Here is a 23256-nt window from a genome sequence, read left to right on the forward strand (position 1 = left end):
CATGGCTCACCAAAGACACCAAAACTAAAATGAAAGAAATAGGCAAAGCTTGGACACAGTATCAGAGAAATACAACCTTATGTCTTAGACAAAACTATCTAGAACTCCGAAACAAAACAAAAAAGCAAATCAAACTCGACAAAGCCAATTACTACAAAAACATACAGGAGAAACATGCTCATAACCCCCAGAAATTTTGGGCCACATTAAATAGCATACTCCACCCAGGAAAAAAACACCACCCCATCCCCAGTGCTACCTAGCAATCTTGAAGACATTCCCACACAATTCAACAAATTCTTTACCAAAACTGTCCAAACCCTGGCCAATGCCCAATACAGTACCAGTAGTCCCACAACAACAAATACTCCCACCCTCCTCAACACTCAACCCAACATCCCCACTTTCATTCTCCACCCCGTGTCCACCAGGGTAATTTCTAAGCTCCTCAAAAAAATAAAACCAACCACACTAGCAGCTAATAAGCTTCCAGCAGACTTCCTTCAGATATCAACTGATGCCATAGCCTACCCAGTCTCTATTCTCATAAATAGATCACTGCTGGAAAACAAATTACCCACCACCTGGAAGACCTCACACATCATTCCACTACACAAAGGAGGAAACTCCTTAGAGCTGACCAATTATCATCCAATTGCAATCCTATCACCTCTGTCCAAAATATTAGAAAGAGTGGTTCACACTCAACTAATGCAACACCTCAAAGATAACAACCTTCTCTCTGCTTCACAACATGGCTTTAGATCATCTCACAGCACCACCACAGCCCTCCTATCATTCACGGATATAGTTAGGCACCACAGAAACAATGGTCTGTTTGTATCCTCCATGTTCTTAGACTTACCAAAAGCCTTTGATATGGTTAATCACAGCATTCTTCTCAATTATCTATCTAGCATAAACATAAGCCCCTCCTCTATTGCTTGGTTTAACAGCTACCTATCTGGCCTTCAACAAACGGTTCTTTGGAAAGACCAAATATCCCCCCTATTGCCAGTTACCATAGGAGTCCCTCAAGGGTCTATTCTTGGTTCCTTACTGTTCTCCTTATATACTAACCACATCACTTTATCCTCACCCTCTGTGTCAGTAGTACAATATGCAGGTGACAGCACCTTTATTTGTGGAGCCTCCACACTGCATGAACTTCAATCCTTAACCCAGAACTACTTCACCCTTGCCGAAACATGTTTCACCAATATCAAACTTCTTCTCAATCCCAAAAAAAAAAAAAAAAAACTTATTATATTTGGCCAAGGAAAATCACCACCCCTAAGTGATAGCTTCTCCATCAAATATAACAACAACACTCAAATCAGCCCTACCACATACACACAAAACTGTTAGGTATTGAAATTGACAACAATCTTAAATTTGACATCCACATTGCTCAAACCATCAAGAAGGTTAACAAAAAACTTGGACTCCTTTATAGGAATAAAACTTTATGACTAATAACACCAATGCAACTATTGCAAGGACCCATCTCCTATTCATCCTCTTATATGCCTCTCCCATCTTAACTAATCTCCGGCAAACTGACCTAAATAAAATGGAATCTTGTTACAATAAAATCACTAAATTTGCTACCAAATCCCCTTATAGGTCCCATCACTGTCTGTCACTTGAGCAAGTCAACTGGTTGGAGCTACCTCATATGCTACTACTGAACCAACTATCTACTGCTCACAAACTCTACTACTTTCCCAACCTAACCCCTGCACTACAGGAACTCATACAACCAAATCTCCACTAGAACTCTTAGATCCAGCAACCAAAACCTCATAAAAGTCATCAAGCAGTGAAATGATCCTGGCAAATCCCTTTTTGCCATCACCATTGCCAAAAAAATGGAACACCCTACCAAGCCATACAACCACTATCACCTCCACTACTCAGTTTAAAACCTCCTTAAAAACATTTTCAGAATAATTGGCTATGTTCATGCCATTCTCCAGGCTAACCCTTAAAAAGGTAACTCCTCTGTACCCCAACTACTCTCAGACAGTCTGTTTCATGAATACGAAATACTGCCTCTTTTTAGGTCTTTTGATACTCTATACCTCAATGTTTGACTTTTGTATGAGCTGTTAATTTAATGTATTCCATACTTGTATGTATCATCTCCTTGTGTGTATGCAATGAAAGCTCTCATAACATGAAACAAATGTTCCATGTAATTTCCTGTTATTCCATGTATGTGTTGTTTGGAGCTTATCTCCCCTGGCCTCTGCTGAAAATGGACCTGTGTCCAGTCGGACTTTCCCGGTTAACAAATGTAAAACAAAACAAAAACAAATAATATCCTCAAGTAAATGTACTGTAGAGTCCTCTCTAGGCTCCCTTTTTTTCTCTTTCTGATTAATCATCATGCACACATCATCAAAGCATGACATATAGTACTCTAATGTAACTCGTGGTGTTATCTTGTCAATTATCAGGTGACACTGATATGTATATTATGCGAAAATGCACATATTTAATCATATGTCAATCCCTCTACCTATGTGGGAATGAGGTTATGTGAAGTGAGCAGCTATCTTGACTCATTTAATGATGAATGCATGCACCCTTTTATGACTCTGTTGGTTTATGTACCAGATTCAAACTGGAACCTTAGTTTGAGAGACAGCCTTACAAGACTATCTGCAAATATATAGAGCTGAGTATATTTTTCTGTATTATTCTGTATATTAGAGCTAAATTGTTGCTTACATATCTGTTGTCTTACTGCTCTGCAAATATATAGAGATCAGTATATATTTTTTTGCTTTATAATTTGCACATTCCTCACATCTGTGTTGAAACTGTTTCCCCCCCCCCTCATTTCCTGCCTTGTCTTCAGCTGTTATAATTGACTTTATAGCTGGTGTGTGTGCCCTGTTAACTAACAATCTGCATTCAAACTGGAACCTTAGTTTGAGAGACAGCCTTCCAATACTATCTGCAAATATATAGAGCTGAGTATATTTTTCTGTATTATTCTGTATTATAGAGCTAAATTGTTGCTTAGATATCTGTTGTCTTACTGCTCTGCAAATATATAGAGATCAGTATATATTTTTGGCTTTATAATTTGCACATTCCTCACATCTGTGTTGAAACTGGTTTTCCCCACCCCTCCTCCCTGTTCTTGGTTGTAGTTTAAATTTGGTGGCTTTTGCAGTGCCCGCCCCACTGTAGATTTGATCTAGGACACTCCCCCAGTGCCATCTCTTTACCACATTCTACCTAATAAACCCTTTCTGCACTTGCTTTTAGTCCTTTTTAATTTAATTACATTTTTTCAAACTGTGTGTGGACTAATATTGCTACATACTCAAGTGTGCCAGCTTGCACTGCATGAGAATTGTTTTTACTACTGTTTTTGCTACTTTTCTGAAAAAAAATGTATCTGCTTTTACTGTATTTGTGTTTCTTCCTACTTTATTTTGCTTTTGCGTCACCTTAAAAGTACTCAATTGTATTTATTACTGCTTGGTGTAACTCATTCTAAGCCTTTTAGTTTAAACACTTGGGCTTCAGACCAGTTGTTTTACATTAAGAGGGTTTGTGGTCTGCACTGTAGTGGCAGAACAGGTAGCTTACATCCTTCTAAGTTGGGAACTGCTGATTGAGGGCTCAGTGTCTGTTATTCTAAAAGTGTATTAATTCTGGTTTAAGCACTTGGGCTTTCAGGCCAGTTATTTTACATTAAGAGGGTTCGTGGTCTGCACTCTTGTGGGAGGAGAGGCTGGACTCTGGCCTTCTGAGCTGGGAATTTCTGGTTAAAGGCTTATAGTGCATGCATATCTGAACTGCTTCTTACTGAAATTGGTACACCTTGTTTGCTGTAGCAAAGACTAGATCCAGGCCTGCTGAATCTAGCTTTGTTTGTATAACTTGAGCACTAATCCAGGCATTCTTTAAAGTATTCAATTGTATTTATTACTGCTTGGTAGTAACTTGATTAAAGTGCAGCTATCATTCTAAGTCTTTTGGATTAAGCACTTGGGCTTCAGACCAGTTGTTTTACATTAGGAAGGTTTGTGGCATGCACTGTGGTGGCAGGACAGGTAGCTTACATCCTTCTAAGTTGGGAACTGCTGATTGAGAGCTCAGTGTCTGTTATTCTAAAAGTGTTTTAGTTCTGGTTTAAGCACTTGGTCTTCAGGACAGCTATTTTACATTAAGAAGGTTCGTGGTCTGCACTCTAGTGGGAGGAGAGGCTGGACTCTACCCTTCTGAGCTGGGAATTTCTGGTTAAAGGTTTATAGTGCCTGCATATTTGAACTGTTTCAACCCTCTCCTCCTCCCAACAAATTCCAACACATGTGAGAGATGCAACCATATAGCCAAACTGGAGGCTAAGCTCTCTCAACTCAGTACTGGCATAACCAGTCAGGAGGAGAAGGAAACCACACTCACTACAATTCCAGTCTCACATAGACCTACCACGACAGCAAACCAAACAAATAATCACACAAAAACATACTCAGAGGCTCTAAATAAAGATCTGCCTAAGCAGCAGAGACCTCCAAAGCAGACACCCAAGCAACTACTACCCCAAAACAAAACACGTGCAACACATATCTCACAAAGCCAGTGTGCCGAACAGTCACAGCCCTTAAGGCTAAACAACACACCTGATACACTTGTAATAGGTGACTCTATCGTCAGGCACACTGACGTCCTGCTCACCAGGCTGAACAAGGAGAAGGTCACGGCGAGCAGCCTGTCAGGCGCTAGGATCCGCCACATAACACAAGCACTCAGGTCACTCCAAGGCAAGTACAAATATGACTCAGTCATTGTCCATGCTGGTGTGAATGACCTGAGTTGTACCTCCCTGGACTACATGAAAAGAGACATAGAGGAGCTCTCTGAGCATGTAGCCCAGGCCGGTATGACCCTGACCTTGAGCAGCATCTTACCCTCACCAAGAATGATGCAACAATATGAAGACAAGATGATCAATTTCAACAAATGGCTTAAGTATTGATGTCATTCAAAGGAGATCCAATGCCTGTCAGCCTGGGATGATATGCTCGACAAGCCATGATGCTTCGCTAAGGACGGCTTGCACCTGTCACCCCTGGGCTTTCGGATACTGGCAAAGGCTCTTGCTACCCCCATAGTGCCTTTTTTAGGCAAGGCTCAAAAGACAAACCCACCTCCATAGGTATCACAAGGGATAAGAAACTAAGAATAATGCTACTCAATGCCAGAAGTCTAAACATCAAGATGCACACACTTGAAACTGTCCTTAGCATGAAGAACATCAATATCTGTGCAGTAACAGAAACCTGGTTCAGGGCTCCCGAGAGCAACCCAGCACTACCAGGTTATACCTCATACCATGCTTTTCGGCCCCAAAACTTGGACCGAACTACAAAAGGAGGGGGAGTATCAATATTCATCAAAGATACCCACACCTCCAGGTTGGTGGCACAGCATGAAGCATCAGAGACTATCCATGTGCAACTAACAGTGGGTAAAACTGCCTTCCAGTTTATAGCCTGCTACAGACCACCCTCCCAAACCCAGGAACCCCACTCGGCCTTCCCGAGAACACTGGAAAATATGAAGGTCTCTCCAAACACCATTATACTGGGCGACTTCAAAAACGTAGAAAAACTTTTATACTTCACAACGACAGTAGAATCCGGAAATCTATAAGTTCAACAGTTCTCAGTAAGTACTCCAAGGTCAAAGATTTAACGTTTGGACAGTTTATTTAAAAACAAACAGCGTTTTCATTGCTAACTGCAACTTCTTCAGAAATTCATTAAAACACAGTACCAACAACTTTTGGCGCCATTTCTAGCTTTTAAAATGCTCGTGTAATGGTCTACAGCCAATTGTTTCATCCAATTCAATACTAGTTAAGTAATATTCAGTAGTTAACTAATTTTATATATACACTACTTAAAGTTATACATCCTGATTCATACTGGGCGACTTCAACTACCCAAACGTAGACTGGGAGCATTACTCTAGCTCCAACACCCTAGCCCAAAGTTTCCTAGAATTCATAAACTCAAATGCTATGGAACAACTTGTTACCACTCCCACAAGAGGGGAAAACATACTGGACCTGATCATCACCAACATGGGGACTCTATTCTCCAGACCAAAAGTGTATCCCTCACTGGTAAGATCAGACCATAAACTAATCCAACTGGATAGTCACATCCCGACCACACGCCCTGCCCAGAAAACCACAGTGAAAAACTTCTCTAAAGCAAATTTCACACTCCTCAAAACCGAGGTGGAATCCTTCAAAGCCCCCGGGCCTGTGGAAAATACGGCCCAGACCGCAGAATCCTTTATAAATGCATTCTATGAACACCTTCAGGAATGCATGGATCATGCAATCAGAAATAAAACCAAGACCCAATCCTCCAAAGGCAGACGTCCTGTCTGGTGGACCCCAGCCATAAACAAACTATACAATAGAAGGAGGAAGCTACTACATGATAGAGCAAAATCCCAACAAGGGAAGGCATCTCTGATCAGTATTAGCAAAAAACTACAGGCACTCATAAAATTGTCTAAGGCCAGCTTCGAGAGGAAAAATTGCACAGGACACTAAGGATAATCACAAGGCTTTCTTTAGTTATGTTAGGAACCTGGGTGGGAATTCCTAGATATGCTCAGAATTAGTGCAAAATGACAAAAAATACACCGAACCCACAGACATTGCCAACATCCTAGCTGACAGGTTCAGCACAAACTCCCCCCCTCCCCACCAAAAGGGCAAATATCTATTCCAGCAGAGTGCTGCCCCCCTGACATCTCAGATGCTCAGGTGAGAGCCGCCCTCTCCAAAGCAAAAAACACAGCATCAATGGGACCAGACGGTGTCCCGGGCTTCATCCTACATGAACTCCAAGAAGAGCTAAACCCAAACATAAAACTACTGTTCAATCTCAGCCTTACTACAGGATATGTACCCACAGAGTGGCGTACAGCAACAGTGGTCCCTCTCCACAAAGGTGGTCCCTCAACGGACCCTGGAAACTATCGCCCCATAAGCCTGACTAGCTTGGTCTGCAAAGCTATGGAAAGGATCATCATGGACCTCATAAATAAAGATATTGGGGACCTACAGACACTGGATCCTACCCAGTTCGGCTTTGTTAAGGGCAGATCCTGCCTCTTAAACCTGGTCGACTTCTTTGAAAACATCACCAAGGCCATTGACGGAGGGAAGGTGGTCCACACAGCCTACCTGGATCTCGTAAAAGCCTTCGATACAATACCCCATTCGGGCATTATAGATAAGCTCACCAGCTTAAATATAAACCCCTATGTCACTAGATGGGTTGCAAACTGGCTCAAGGACAGAACCCACATGGTTAGAATTGCTGGAGCCATGTCAGACTCCAAACCAGTTACAAGTGGCATCCCACAAGGCTCAGTCCTGGGACCTCTCTTGTTCGGTATATATTTCTTGGAGGTACAGGCCAACACGGAAGGACTGTGGCTGACCAAGTTTGCAGATGACTGCAAACTGGGCACCATAATCGACTCTCCAGCCGACACAAGCATCATCCAAAATGGCCTCATAGAAACAGACAACTGGTGCCAGAGCCATGGCCTCAAGATAAACGCCAAAAAGTGTATAGTCATCCCCTTTGGCAAAAACAAAGTGCCCACAAATTACCACATAGGTGGTAATTCATTAAGTACAGAAGAAGTAATTAGGGACCTGGGGACCCAAGTTGATAGCAATCTCTCAGTTGACAACCACGTGGCCAAAGTGGTTAGAAAAACATTTTATATAGCCCACCTAATCATGAAGGGATTCACATCTAGATCAGGGGAGGTCATCGTGCCTCTTTACTCATCCCTCATCAGGCCCATAATCGTGTACAATGCCCCTTTTGGGATGTACCTTACCAAACACCTGCAGCAACTGGAAAGACCCCAAATGTTCCTCACCAAGAGGATCAAAGGGCTCAAACAGATGCTATATGCTGCCCGGTTAAAGAAACTCCAGCTCTACTCAGTGGCATATCGCCTGCTCAGAGGCAATCTGTGCCTGACATATAAAGCCATGTCCAACCCAGAATTAAGGGACATGCTGCACCTCAAAAAATCCAAATCCCATTGAGCTACGTGCTCGAGAGACTTGAACCTCAGCTCTGAAATAAATAGGACATGCTGGAGGGACAAATTCATAACCCAGAGGCTCCCTTCACTCTGGAATAAAATCCCAGTCCAGGTTAGGCAGAATCCCTCATTGACTCTCTTCAAGAGGAATCTTGATGAGTGGATGGGAGATCGTAGGTTTACCCCGGGTATCACTTCTGTGTCACTGTTAGACAGAGGCACAGTATACTAACCTCGAAAAAGGGCATAGCAAAATTAATTTAAAATGGGTGGCGAAAGCCAAACATACTCTGGCTAGGCTTATGCATGCCCTAGGGCAGATAGCCTAGTATGAACCTATGAACCTATGAACCTAAGATCTTGAAAACACTCTCCATTCAGTATGAGTCAGATGCTATGAAGTTTCTGGCTACACAGCTGGCTGGGACTCCCTGCATTTGCACCCTTGTAATAACTGTAGTCTCCAGTTTATGGCACTGTTTAAAGAGCAACTTTCACTTATTATTTCCTCATAATCAGAGCCAGATAATGGTCAAATGGGGCCCTAAATAGGGGGACAGCTCGCCCCCTCCAACCCTGCAGTCATTCCAGTGTCCTATTACTTGATGTCTCTCCCAAATTACCGTAAGCACTGTAAACCCGTCAGTGTGCACTTTATTTTCTTCCTTACTTTTACAATAGCTATAAAGGTTTAGATTCAATTTAAAACTTTTATTTCAAATTTAATTGCACAAACACTGGTGGCCATTAGCTAAACATACAGTGACACATTAACACAGACTTGGCATCAGCAACAGTAAACTTCTCTTTCCTTGAAACTCATATTCACTGAAAATGCATTTGGCCACTGGTGGATTAGATATATCTTGGGCCCTGGGCTATTTTCAAACCATGGGCAACCTGAATACATTTTAGGACCATGCATAAGTGCATGTATTCTTTGATTCACTTGCCCATTTGTTTGTTTTATTATATTTCTTGTTTAATACAGCAAAGTTCTCAGAGTGAATTTTAAATTTGGAGTTTTGAACATTTTTTCCAGTAAGCAGTGAAACAAAATGTATGAACCAGTAATGACAGAAGTACACATTTCCGAACACTTCAACCATAAAAGGGCACAAATTGCTATCATGATAATTCACCAATATCTATACTCAACAGTCGTAACCACTTTATCAACTGTGTACATATCTCTGATTGTGAAAAACACAGCCATGCTTTACACAAATACAAGTCCTGGAAAAACACACTAATCACTTTTTAACTCTATTAGATCAGCGGCGTCATTTTTAAGCACAGATGTCCTACAAACACAGAAATTATCCTTCTTAGATGACTGAAAAAACCCTGCAACAGTAATGATCAAAGGCACATATTTCAAATTTGTTTACTGAAATACACACTAGCCAAACTATTCCATCTTAATTCACAGACACACACATACACACACGCACACACACACACACACACACACACACACACACACACACACACACACACACACACACACACACACACACACACACACACAAAACACACATTAGTCCTGCAAAGTCAGATTAAAGACTATTAAAAAATGGCCACATGAGGGCATAAGGTACCTTCATCAAAAAAGAGCTCCACCACCAAAACCACCAACAGTTACAACCACTTTGTTTTCTGTGTACACTCTTACTGTTATGAAGAACTAGATTACATGTACTTTATTACTAGCTTTTGATGAGCTATATGGAATTGTACAAAGACTGGTGTCAGTATGCCATAAGATCTAGCCATGTGTAGCACAGTTTAAAAAGAAAAGTATTTCTGATAGCATAAGAAATATTAACCACACTGTAATATACCGTAAGTCAATATAAATAATCTCTACAGTAGTAAAAACCTTCAAAATAATTCCACATTAAAGAAAACTATTACTAATGCAGAGGTTGCTGCTGGCAAACTGCCTTCTACCCTTGAAGAATAAATTGCCTGTGTTGCACTAAAAATAGTGTGCTGGTGATATTGTCATATCATACCTAGATCAGCTATGCAGTAGGAAATATTTGGCAAACAATGATAAAGTTTCATAGTTACTAGGCATGCAGTCCTGAGGACCATTAAGGAGCCTAGCACAAATTCCCAATTGCTCCAAAGCCTTGTCTGGTTAAGTGACTTGCTCAGTGTCTCACAGAAAGTAAATGACGGTGGAAAGACTCAGACCCTGCACCATTACCATAGGTAGCAGCTCATTACAAGTCTGAGCATTAGTTCTCTGGGCTAACTGCTTGGTGGCAACTGCTTTTGTGATTACTAGTCTCCTACTCTGAATTTGGTAATGAGGAGTCCCCGTTTAACATGGACAATCATTCTTTATTAAGCAAACTGGTTAGGGTTATGAAAACCCATTCTCAAACTTCTATAGTACTTCCTGATTCTGGCGCCAGTATCCCTTGTGCGCAGAACAGTTCTGGAGGTATAGCGGAGCAGATGATGACATCAGATGCCAGGGACGAGAGACTTACAACGCCGAGGAGAAGAGAACGACAACAAGGCAATGATGTTACAGATGTTGGCGGTATTAATCGACCATTTAGGACTCTCAATTCCCAGACGGAACATGGATATACTGCCAGACAGCTACAGACATACGCCAACATGGATTTTAACAAATGGTTGGACAAATCTTTCACCAATGCGGGAAGGGAAGGAGAAAGGAGGCAACCATTAAATGTGAGTTACAAGGACAAATGTAAGACTTTTAAAAAACAGTTGACCAGGTACAAATCCTTAGCCCTGGACAACTGGTATTTGTCTAAATGTATTGAACAAAAAATAGTGCCGAAAGGCCTAAGGTTGAACAAATTTCCTAATAATACTAAAGAAAATACAGAGTTCTTTAAAACTATTAGTAATATTTTGAATGAATGTGGTATAGCAATTTTAAAAGCAATGATTAAAAATAATGAAATGTCAATGGAGCAATGTAAATGTGATATAGAGAAACTTAATCAGGAAATAAATGCAGAACATTTATTTACTGTTACAGAATATAAATATATATATTTTAGAACCCTACAGGATGTTGATTTTCTAATAACAAAAAATCATAAAAGGAAAATTACTAAGCTAGAGAGAGACATGGAAGACTGCCAGCAAGGGAGAGCCTATTATTGTGATATTAGAAGGAGAGATGTTGGTAATAGAACTGGTGAAGTGAATTTACACTATGGTGAAGACAGAGAGTATGTGAGGTTTCAAGATAGCACATACAACATTGCAACACAATGATAGGGATGGATTTGATGTGGGACATGAAAATTGTAACCCAGGTAGAGACGACCCTTTAAGGGGAGGGGAAGGACTGAGGAGGTCGGAGAGAATCCGGAACCAAATCCAACAACCCTCCTATGCAGAAGTGATGGGGAGCCAACATATGTGTCAACAGGGCAGGGGGAGATTCAGGAGATAAATGACAATATACCTGGGGGTATTGTAATAAACTTAGAAAATTCATTAATAAAACCAGAAAATCCAGTAACAATTTTAACAGATCAACAAGCTGTATATGGAACATATATAGAGAAGAATAGAACTAGTGCACAGGATATAGTTAATGATAAAGGAAAGGTGATAGTGCATACACAAAATAATTTTAATATTTATAATTATACTGATTTGGTGGTTACTGACAACTATTTTAATTTACTTATCAAAGGTTTCACTTTTGTGCCAATAAAAACACCTAAAATAGAAGAAATTTTACTTGGTGTAAAGCTTTTTACTAGGAAATAAAATTTGACATGTATGTTTAAGGACAACCCACAATTTATTCAGGGGAACACACTGAAGAAAAGAAGTACCTATAATCCCCCTTTGCAGCAGGATATACATAATTTTGAAATGTGTGTCACAAGCATGGTAAGGAATGAATATGCTAAGAAAAAGGTGACCAAAAGTAATCTAACAACACAAGAAATGGAATTACTTCAAGAATTAAGAAACAATGGAAGAATTAGGGTTATGAAACCCGACAAAGGGGGAGGGGTAGTGCCAATGGATCAATGGAATTACACAAATAGGATGTTAAATATTTTAGATATAGACAATAGGTATGTTATTGTCTCAAGGAATTAATTAAATATATCATACAAAAGAATAGACCTGTTGTTAGAAGATAATTTATTACAATGATTGATAGATATCAATTTATTTAATTTTCTAAGTGTACCAAAGCCAGTAATACCAGCAATCTTTGGCATCCCCAAAATACATAAGGGATTGGAGAATCCCCCTCTGATACCCATAGTTACTTCACAAGGGTCAAAAACCCAACCCTTAGCTATATATTTGGACACAAAGCTAAAGAGGTTTTATTCCAAGCATCCACATATTTTGGTGGACTCATGGGACTTTTTAAATAAAATTGGTACTAGTCCATTTAAGGATAACCTTGTATTCCTAACTATAGATGTCAAAGATTTATTTTCGGTAATACCTCACAGTGAGGGCTTGAATTAGTTTGAAAAAATGCTTGTTGAATTTGACTTTCTGACCCCAGATGAATTTAAACTAGTTCTAGAAAATATGGACCTAGTATTGAAATACAAGTACATTTATTTTCAGGGGGACATATACCATCAACTAGATGGGGTGGCGATGGGCTTGGCCTGTGCCACTATATATGCCAATATAATTATGTTATATTGGGAACAACAATATGTATATACATCCAGATTTCATCACAACATTGTGACCGCTTTTTGGATGCTATCTTCATCCTACAGGAAGGAACTCAGGATATGATATTTGAATTTATGAATTTTATAAATCATAGTACTGATTTTTTACAATTTATCTTTGAAACTAAAATGGATGAAATACATTATTTAGATGTTAGGATAAACAAAGATTATGAAAATAAGACATATAGATCTAACATATATAGAAAGGAATGTTATTCCAACTCATACTTGCATTATCAAAGTGATCACCCCCATTACCTCAAAAAGAATATCATAAAGGGGCAGATGATCAGAGTGGCAAGAATGACATCGGATAAGATGGACTTAATGAAAGAAATGAACGATGTTCACAATATGTTCAAGGAAAGGGGGTACCCAGATACGATGATTGAGACTATTAAGAAAGAAGTGGTAGAAAGATGGGGTACAGTGTACCTACCACTATTGACTAGTGGGGAGATTACAAGAAATAGTAATTCCAAGAACAATATACAACAACTTGGAACACGATTACCCTATTTAACGTTGACCTACCATGCAGAAATGGGGTGGATTAAGAAATGTATTAATGGAATTTGGAATATGTTTAGTAGAATGCCAGCAAGAGTGGAAGTATTTCAGAAACCTTTAAGATATAGTTTTAGAAGAAATATGAATTTAAAAAATATATTGGAGAAAAACGAAGTGACAACAGAGATGGGGCATGTGTAAGACTTGGTACTTTTAAATGTGGGAGATGTGCTCAATGTCCATTTATAGCTGACAGAAAGGAATTGACCATACCTAGTATTAATTTCAAGCTTAGGAGTAATACATATTCTAGTTGCTATACAAAGGGAGTAGTATATTTGGCATATTGTAAAACATGTTGGGCATATTATGTGGGCAAAACCCAACGTAATTTAAGAGTTCATATATATGAACATATATGGGATATAAATAAAAAGAATGAAAATAATGCCCTATATAGACATATGTTGAAATGTGGGAATATAGACTATAATTTTGGGGTATTAGAAGAAGTTAGGCACAATGAGAGGGGAGGTGATTGAGAGACATACCTAGAATTTCTGGAAATGATATGGCAGCTAAGGCTGGATGCCTGTAATAGTCCGGGTATTAATGATCATATTACCATCACACCAGCTTTAAAGCTACTCTCACTAGACCCAAAGAGATGTAAATAAAACATACAAAGGCTATTCCTGGTGTTGAAAGCAACAATAATTCTATTGTATGTCTATCACTGATTAATTTTATATTTATTTATTTATTTATATATGCTATATATAATAGTATAAAATATACATGAAAAAGTGTTTTTTATCAATGAGATTTTTTAACAATGCATCTTATTTATTAATTTATTTATACACATTTAGTGTGATTTTTTTTAAAATATGAATTTTAGAAGATGAAATACAATGCACTGTAGTAACTTTTGTATAATGATATATATATATATATATATATATATATATATATATATATATATATATATATATATACACAAGTATTTCAATATTATATGCACACCTTTTGATTTACTGTTATAGAAAAATGTGAACCTGTGTTTTATTAGTTCCAATTTTACATGCTTAGTATTATAGAAATTAGTATATTCAGGAATTTGGGTAGGGTGTTTCTATTGTGTGTTAAAAAATCTATTAACAATTTACTATCGATCTGCATTTATTTATTTATTTAATTGTATACTTAGTTATTTATATTACAAAACACCAATAGCAATATGACTTTTTCATATATTACAACTTATCGGACTTTCAGGGGTTAAACATGTTTTATTAATTGACTAGCCAATGGAATGAACTTCAGCATTATTTAAATGATGAAAGTATGGTTAAGTAGATGATTCTGATGAAGTCTCTGCATTAGGAGATGAAAGTGCTAAATCTGTTTTATTTTATTTTGTTTGGTTTGTAATAAAATATATTTGGATGCAACCTGGCTATTGCATTTTGGATTATCACCAAGGAGTGTTTGGATTTGTGTACGTTTAACAAGGAGGACAGCCTTTATTGGCACCTTACAGCGTTTTTTTAATAAGCTAACTGCCAGACTAACAGTTTTTAACTAAATACAAAAATCCTTTAAAATCTGGTCTTGTTTTGGAGACTGCATCATAGTAATATGAAACACCGACTACATAAGGGATGCTGAAGATCAGACGTTTTGTCCATCACTCTGAATAATTCAAGGTACATGACATGACAAATATCAAACCTATTGCATGTGTTGGAGGTACTAAAGAAGACACTACAAAAATATATTACTAAAATGCAAAATGTTTAGCCTGTTTTACACAATCTAGGCCTATTAATGAATTAATTGACTACTTAGTGCAATGAATAAAGAAAAATAATTACAGACAATATAAATGCTGTAGCAGCAGGTTTTTGTCCAACAACCCACAAGTCATACAGAAATCAGAAATATTACTACATATAACATATGTTTTATTTTGGGGGGGGGGGGGCTTACATGCTTGCAGGACACCTACATCTCATTTTAAACCTCCATACATCTTCTCTACCAGACTACTAGGTTAAAAAGAAAAAGAGGTTTTGCATGTAGCAGATCTTAGTTTTCCTGTTTAAGAAACTGGGTCTAGCAGCTGAATTAAGGCTCATACTACCTGTACCTAAGGTACAAGGTTTGATTCATAGCAACCCCTGTAACTATGTGGGGCATTTTACTTACACACGCATACATGTTGGTACCTGAACTGCACACACACACACACACACACACACACACACACACACACACACACACACACACACACACACACACACACACACACATGTTGGTACCTGAACTGCACACACACACACACACACACACACACACACACACACACACACACACACACACACACACGTTGGTACCTGAAATGTTGCACACACACACACACACACACACACACACACACACACACACACACACACACACACACACACACACACACATGTTGGTACCTGAACTGCACACACACACACACACACACACACACACACACACACACACACACACACACACACACACACACACACACACACACACACACACTCACTGTCTTAATGCTGTTTGTCCCTTTCCTCAACCAGTGCCAAAGTGAAATGCTACTGCAGAGTAATTAATCGATGTGCTGGCTGAACTTAAAGCCAATGTGCTTGTGGACGCTGAACTCCTTTTCCATTCTTAATGTTGCTTCTCCTGTGCTGGCTGAACTCAGATTAATACTTGCTTGAAATGAAATCTCTCACAGGAACTTTTTAATTCTTAAAATGATAGTGCACAGTCATTTACTGAAGTAAGAAAACATTTTAATTTAATGTTGTGGCTGGACTACCCTGACTGTACAGGCTATAGGCAGTTGCACAGGTTACCTAGTGCTGGATCTGACCCTACTTCTAATACTTCTCTGTATTTTCCCTTGTATTTTACAGCATCTCTGAATCTTGTCTAAGTTACCTAAAGTCTCTCTTAATCCATCACATTTACTGCCAAATATTGTTTTTGTTTTATTATTCTTTTCTGAAACAGTTCTGCATACATGGTGATGTTGGTAAATTTTTCTTCAGTTATAGAACTATCCAGACTCCACAGGTCACACGGTATATTGGGGGGGGGGACAGCAGGGTTGATCTCCACAATGGTCATACTCTTAGACAATGTATTGTCTTTTGGGTATCCAGGTGACATTTTCTGCAGCTCTCTGACTATCCAGTCATTTTTTTCATACACTGAGCTCATACTGCTTTACATTTCAACCAGATGGGAAAATATCTGAAGCTTAACATGAAAAAAATCATGAAAAATAGTGTTTTTTATTTTGCATGGGGCTAAATCCTCCTGCACTCCATTTGATGGATTTCACTTCCAACACCTCCCTTGCTTAAATATACTGATTACACAGTTACACAAACATGGACAGCATTAAAAATTTTCATATACAGAGTTATCAGTACTAGTGTGAAAACAGAAGCTGCACAAGTATTGATTTTCTGCAGAGGATGAAGATCATTATGTTGAAAATCAGTGAGTTCAAACTGACATATTGAAGTATTATCCACTGAGAAATCATTGACTAGTAGAGTAGCCTTTAAATCCATCTAGAAGCAGCCCTTTTGGCAGTCCTTTCTACTGGTGTTGCATTGTTTCATAGTAGTAATTTTTGAATTCATGTCATTTTAATGAGCATTGATATTGCAATGTGCATAGTTTTCATCAATGTTATGAGAGATATTTTTGGAGAGGCTAAGTTCTGAAAGCTCATTTTTCTGTATTTGAGCAAGACCATAAGTTTATAGTCAATCTGTCTGGCTAGTGTAAACAGAGCCAATGCAAAAGTTTAACGTTTGTTTGTACTAGTGCATATGTTTTGGGCATTAAACCAAAACAAAAAAATAGAGCATTGCTGAGAGAAATGGAGGTTCATATGTGGCTAGTTTATGAAACTCTTATTCTCTACATACCAGAAAGCTTGGTTTGATGGGAAGAATAACCTTTCCAATATACCAACTGAGGCATCCAGTTTATCTTAATCGTTGCACACTACATTTGATAGCACAAAAAAAAAAAAGATTCATGTCAAACATTCAAATGGCTTTCACTTGAATACCATTTGTTCCAAACAGAAAAAAGCCAAAAAAGACTTTTGGCAATTAGAAATACAGTCTTTTTTGCAAGGGTGCAAGCTAAGCTACTCTGACCCTCGTGTGAGAGAATCCCCCCATATCTCCCAACTTATACATACCAACTATGAGGTTGCAAAATAATGGGGAAAAGTACAACCTCAGTGAATATTGCTTTCTGTCATTGCACATACGCAGAACAGTGTTTAAGTAAAAGCTAGTTGGTTGATTGATACACTCTCTCACAAAAGCTCATCAGCTGAAAAATCTGAAAAAAATGTATTCTGGTATCAGGCATCCTGAATGGTGTTACTATTTTAATCACATCTGGCACATCAGTCTGTATCTTCTATCTTATGTCCCTTTTGTCTCAGTTTAAGCTTTCTCCCTCTCTCTATCTCTCTCTTTTAACCTTGCTGGATGTCTTTTGACTTTTTGTGCCTTTGGCTTATGTATAGTATCATACCTTCCTGTGTCAAATTTGCTAATGCCTTACCACAGAACAACTTATGATTTAAGAAACCCTTGAAGAGTCTAACATGAGGAATACAAGCAGTCCATGTATAAGTCCACTCACTGTGCATCGACTTCTCAAAAAGACTATATCAACTTCTTGGTGCATTTTCTTCCTAATATAACAGATGTTTCTGATGACCCCTCCCCATGAAGATTATGTGCTTCATACACTGAGAAATGGGACAAAGACACTCTTTGGAAGATCTCTCCATTGCTTCTAAAATCCAATGGCATGCCACCTATGATGAACTGCAGATTTTTCTCTTGCTTCCCCAAATATTCTCTCTGAAACCACTTATATGCCACCAAGTGAATGACAGTAAAAAGGCTGATAGCAGTATAATGCCAGTTCCTTGTAGATATCTGAACCAAAAATATCAGGTAACTGGTCATAATCTTCTACAATGTATTCAAAATCTTCAGAGGAAGCTTCATTGACAGGATAATGAGATCCTTCATGATTATCATGATTTGACTGTTGTTTTACAAAGCATTCACTACTATTGACTTAGACTTCCACATACTCAAGTATAAAGTGATTTATTATGGTCTCACTGAGGTCAGTGGTCCATATCACTGGATTTATAGGAATCAAGATGATCAGTGGCTTGAATAGTTCAAAGCAGCACTAGAGACAGATTGTTCCATCTCAGAACCATTGCTCAAGAATTCACAGATTTTTTGGTGCATCTCAACAGCACCCCTGAGAAGAGGTTGCTTGAATCTTAGATATCCCATGCTTATTATCTGAATTTCAAGATGGTGGATTCCAATCACCTGGACCAGATGACCTTTTCATAATTTATATACTGCTCTATGATGTTGTTGCCCCTCTTGTCCTTTTCTTTTACAATGATATTTCAAGTGGTGTGTCTTGACTCCCTCCTCCCTTATCATCTATCATTGCTCTATCTTAAAATCTAGCTAGCAACCTTTACAAACCCAATCTTTTTGCCCTGATTTAATGGCTATAATCCCTGTTCAACACGGTGTGGAACCTCAATTCAGCAGGGAGCAAATCAGCCTGGTAAAAAACCACAGCTCATCTGACCATATTTACACTACCAGGTATACCATTGATATAACGTGTGCAACCATAGGACACTAGTAATCACTCATAGTGTTAAGAAAGCATCTGAGAGAAAAAGTTGGGATTTTCTCCATATTACTTTAGTGAAGATGGTGTTCTGTTTGTGGTATTGTGAATGGTTTCAGAACCTCAGCTTTGAAGAAAATTAACAATATCCTCTTTAGCACTTTTGCCATTCATATGAACATGTTACGAGGATGTTCTCTGTTGCTTTTTTTCCATTTTTTCCTTGAAATTTTTTATTTGACTTATGAAGTAGGATCTTGCCTTACAACCAGTAGAAGTAACTGTCACTGGGATTCAGAAAGGTTTACCATGAGTGTCAAGTACTAAACCAAGAGGGTAGCCACTCATGGTCACTCTTTCTGATTCAGAGACAGTCCCTCCACAGTGATTTTAAACAGTGGCTAATTCTATTTAGCCATATGTACTCCCTCAGAAATACCCCACTTTAGTGAAGAAAGTCTTATGACAAGCGTTATGTAGCTGCCTTTCCTAACAAAACCACTCATTTTCCATTCTTTTTTACATTTATCAGTTTATTGTTGTTCTGGTGCAAAAAAAAAGCAGATAACATACCATGAATAAAACCATTTGACATTTAATAATCTTCCAATACTTCCTTTCATATATCAGTAAACATAGTAAAACATTTCACTTTTAGCTGATTACATCTTTTCCATATAGCACAAAATAACATTTACTTCAGTTTCATCTCTCCTCAAGCAACGCCATTGCTCTCATTTTCTCTTACATCCTTCTTCTTTAAGTAAAATCATCCTTACAAACTTCACACTGTAATAACATTTTCTGCTTATCTCTGAACCATTGTATCCACATTCCCCCCTTTGCCTCATTTACTTGATTATATCAGACTAGCCACATTATGTTCAGTCTTACTTTCACCATGCAGGTGCATTTGTGCCTACATCTTCCTAATCCACTTCCATTGCTACCTCCAGGGTTTCCCTTTTTCTGTTTCCTAATATTCTCATCTTTTCTTTACATCTCTCATCTCCCCCTGCCCAATTCTGCATCACCTATCCTTCATGTCATTTCCATAGTCTTTGTATCTACCTCATTGCTCTCCTTTTGGGATATTATTCCATCCTTATGGGCCTTTGGGCCAGGAGACTCCTGATCAGTAATCCCCCTTCCCAGTAGGATAAAACATTGGGCATTGGTACTGCCTTCCTCATGGTGGCTGATGACTGAAAATTCCCTATATAATGGCTAATAATTATAATGTTTTGACCTATCTTCTAAGTTTATCCATTCCAAGCACATCCTCACTCACCTTCACATACTATAGGTTAAGTGTTATTATACAATGACTGGCCATTAAAATTCAAAAACGAGCACACTGATTGGTCAGCCTAACCAGTTTGCCCATTGTAAATCAAGCCTATACCAAAGGAAAAAAGTCTGGTTGCCCGGACATTCTTCTATTAATATATTCTAGAAGATTCTACTTTTCTTTAATTTAGAAAAAAAAAAACTTACAAAATCTGAAGACTTCAAAAGAACAAGAGAGATGGAACACAGAAAAATAGAAGGATAATCAGGTATGTTACGCAAAACTAGAGAAATGTACCTGACTATCCTTATATTTTCTCTGTCCCATCTCCCCTGTACATTTGAAGTCTCCAGATTTCATTTTTGAATTAAAAGAAACAAAAAAAAAAAGCAATGTAGATCTTCCTTTCTCCATTACTTACTTTACATAGCACTGATGTACTGTGTAAGTCCCATATGCATGCACGGTACATCAAGAAAGCCCCATGACACCGGAGAAAAACATGGAAGAGCAGCACGGCACCATTATACAAGGACATTATGTAAGAAAAGTAAGTGAGTAAGAATAACAGGATTTGCCCACAGTGCGTATGGTTTGATCACAAGGGCAAAGCTAGAGTGATTAAACAAAGCCAACAGTGGGTAAATCCTACAAACAAGAGTGGATTATTGCTTTCGTACAATAACATTATTTAAGAAATTACTTAACTTTGTCTTCTTCCACATTGTCTTTTCTGTTCTGATATGCTGCACATGCACATTGGATTTACATTCCCACTCTTGCATAGTGCATCAGTGCAGGAGAAGTGATAGAGAAAACAAAATCTATGTTGCTGTTTTAGCTTTTTTTTTAACTGTTAAAAACATACATTTACTGGGACAGTGCAAAAATATGATGAAAATCAGGTAATCTAAAGTCTAAGCACTTATCAATGACTTACAGTGCAAATGTATAATGTTAGAGGGTTTCAGGATATATGCTAATGACCCAAAGATTTGCCTGAGCTAAAATTCACACACACATATCTACAGAGAGAGCAAGAGAGAGATGTTTTATATAGGGAGCTCTTACCATAACATAATGTATAGTATATTGGCTATTAAAGGAGTAACATAAATGAAGGCTTGTTGCATACATTGTGACGAGATAATATTCAGATGTGAAGTGTGTTTATTTCTGGGAAATCCCTAACTGTTAATTCAGCTCTACCTGCAAGTTTGCATCTAAAGGAGTTCCTCAGCTGCTAAACCATGAATAAGGGTTGTACTACTGCTGTTGCTGCTTCAGTTGAATTCGTCCTCAGCCTCAGAACTGCCCACTGACTTCTGTTCCTGCACCCGGTTGATTGATTCATTCCTCCTCAGGGTGAGAGCAAGGTCCATTTGCTTTCTGAACAGGGTAAGCCTTACTGCCCATTCATTTCTTGACTAATCAGCATATTTATTCCCATTGTAGGCAAGAATCAAACTTTACAGAGCAGACCAGTTTGGGGTTGTGTAGACACAGAACCTAACTCCCACCCTCTGCTATAGTTGTGACTTTTTTATTGCTTTATCATGCAAGATACTTATAACTACTGTCAACCATCAGAATGTGGAGCTACTGATGATGTAGTCATGGTCATCTACTCCTATAAAGGATCCAACCAAGGCGTCACCCCCCCCCACCCCTTGGATAGGCACAGCCATCCTTCTCACATCAGCTTCACCAAAATGTCCAAGCCGCTAATCAAACCTAGGTCATCTGGGTCATAGACAAGGCTTTATCCCTCTGTGTCAATGTCAATGGGCTGTTTCTAGCAAATTTTGAATTTCTAGTTAAAGATGTTATGTCAGTTTAAGGTGTCTGGGTTTTGAGCCAGTATACAGCAATCCTAGGAATTGTGTTTTGGCAATGAATAGAGCAACAACAATAATGGACAAGAAAGAAATTACAGTCAAAGGAAAATATATTACTTTGTAAGTGAGGGGAAATAATTGGGTGAAGCTATATAACTAAATCTACACGAGGACATGGCATTAAGGGATGGCAAGTAGTTCTGTTTCCTTAAAACATGTGTAGTCCATAGTCAGAGGGGCAAGTCGCACACACAGACGCACAAAGACACAGAAACAAGCTCAAGATAAGGGAATAAAAATCCATAATATGCAATGTTTCGGTGGTTGTCTTTCTGTCCATCTGATAAGTTGCATGTGCCTTCCTGAAAATGGAGTCAGAATACAGCTGTGCGTGTACTGTCATTATGGAACACACAACACAGCTATCATAAATATAGATCCTTGTATGATCATTTAATATATGTGCATGTGAGCATTTCTATAGACCAAACAATATAGTAAGGCAACTTTGGAATGACAACTATTCAGTAGGATAAACAAACTACAAAGAACAACTCAGTTAAGTTATTTGGAACTGACATGACATTTGCAATTGGTTTGCTCCTGAAACTGTAAGTCAATGAATCTACAGCTCTAAGAAGAAAGGTAGCACTTAAATAATTATGCTGTGCAGCACTGAAACACACACACACACACACACACACACACACACACACACACACACACACACACACACACACACACATATATATATATATATATATATATATATATTTACACACACACAGATATATATATATATATATATATATATATATATATATATATATATATATATATATATATATATATATATATATCTGTCAAAAGAAAAATATACTTTAAAAATGATCAATACACGGTAGGTTCAGGTTAAGGCACTTTAATCTTGCAGCAAGGAGACAAAAACGTGCTAATACAGAGTTTGTCTAACTAGAATCAGGAAATACCAGCATTTTTATACATTTTCTAATAA

The sequence above is a fragment of the Protopterus annectens genome, chromosome 2.part2 (assembly GCF_019279795.1).
Source record: "Protopterus annectens isolate FY-2018-M chromosome 2.part2, PAN1.0, whole genome shotgun sequence".
Classification (NCBI taxonomy): Eukaryota; Metazoa; Chordata; order Ceratodontiformes; family Protopteridae; genus Protopterus; species Protopterus annectens.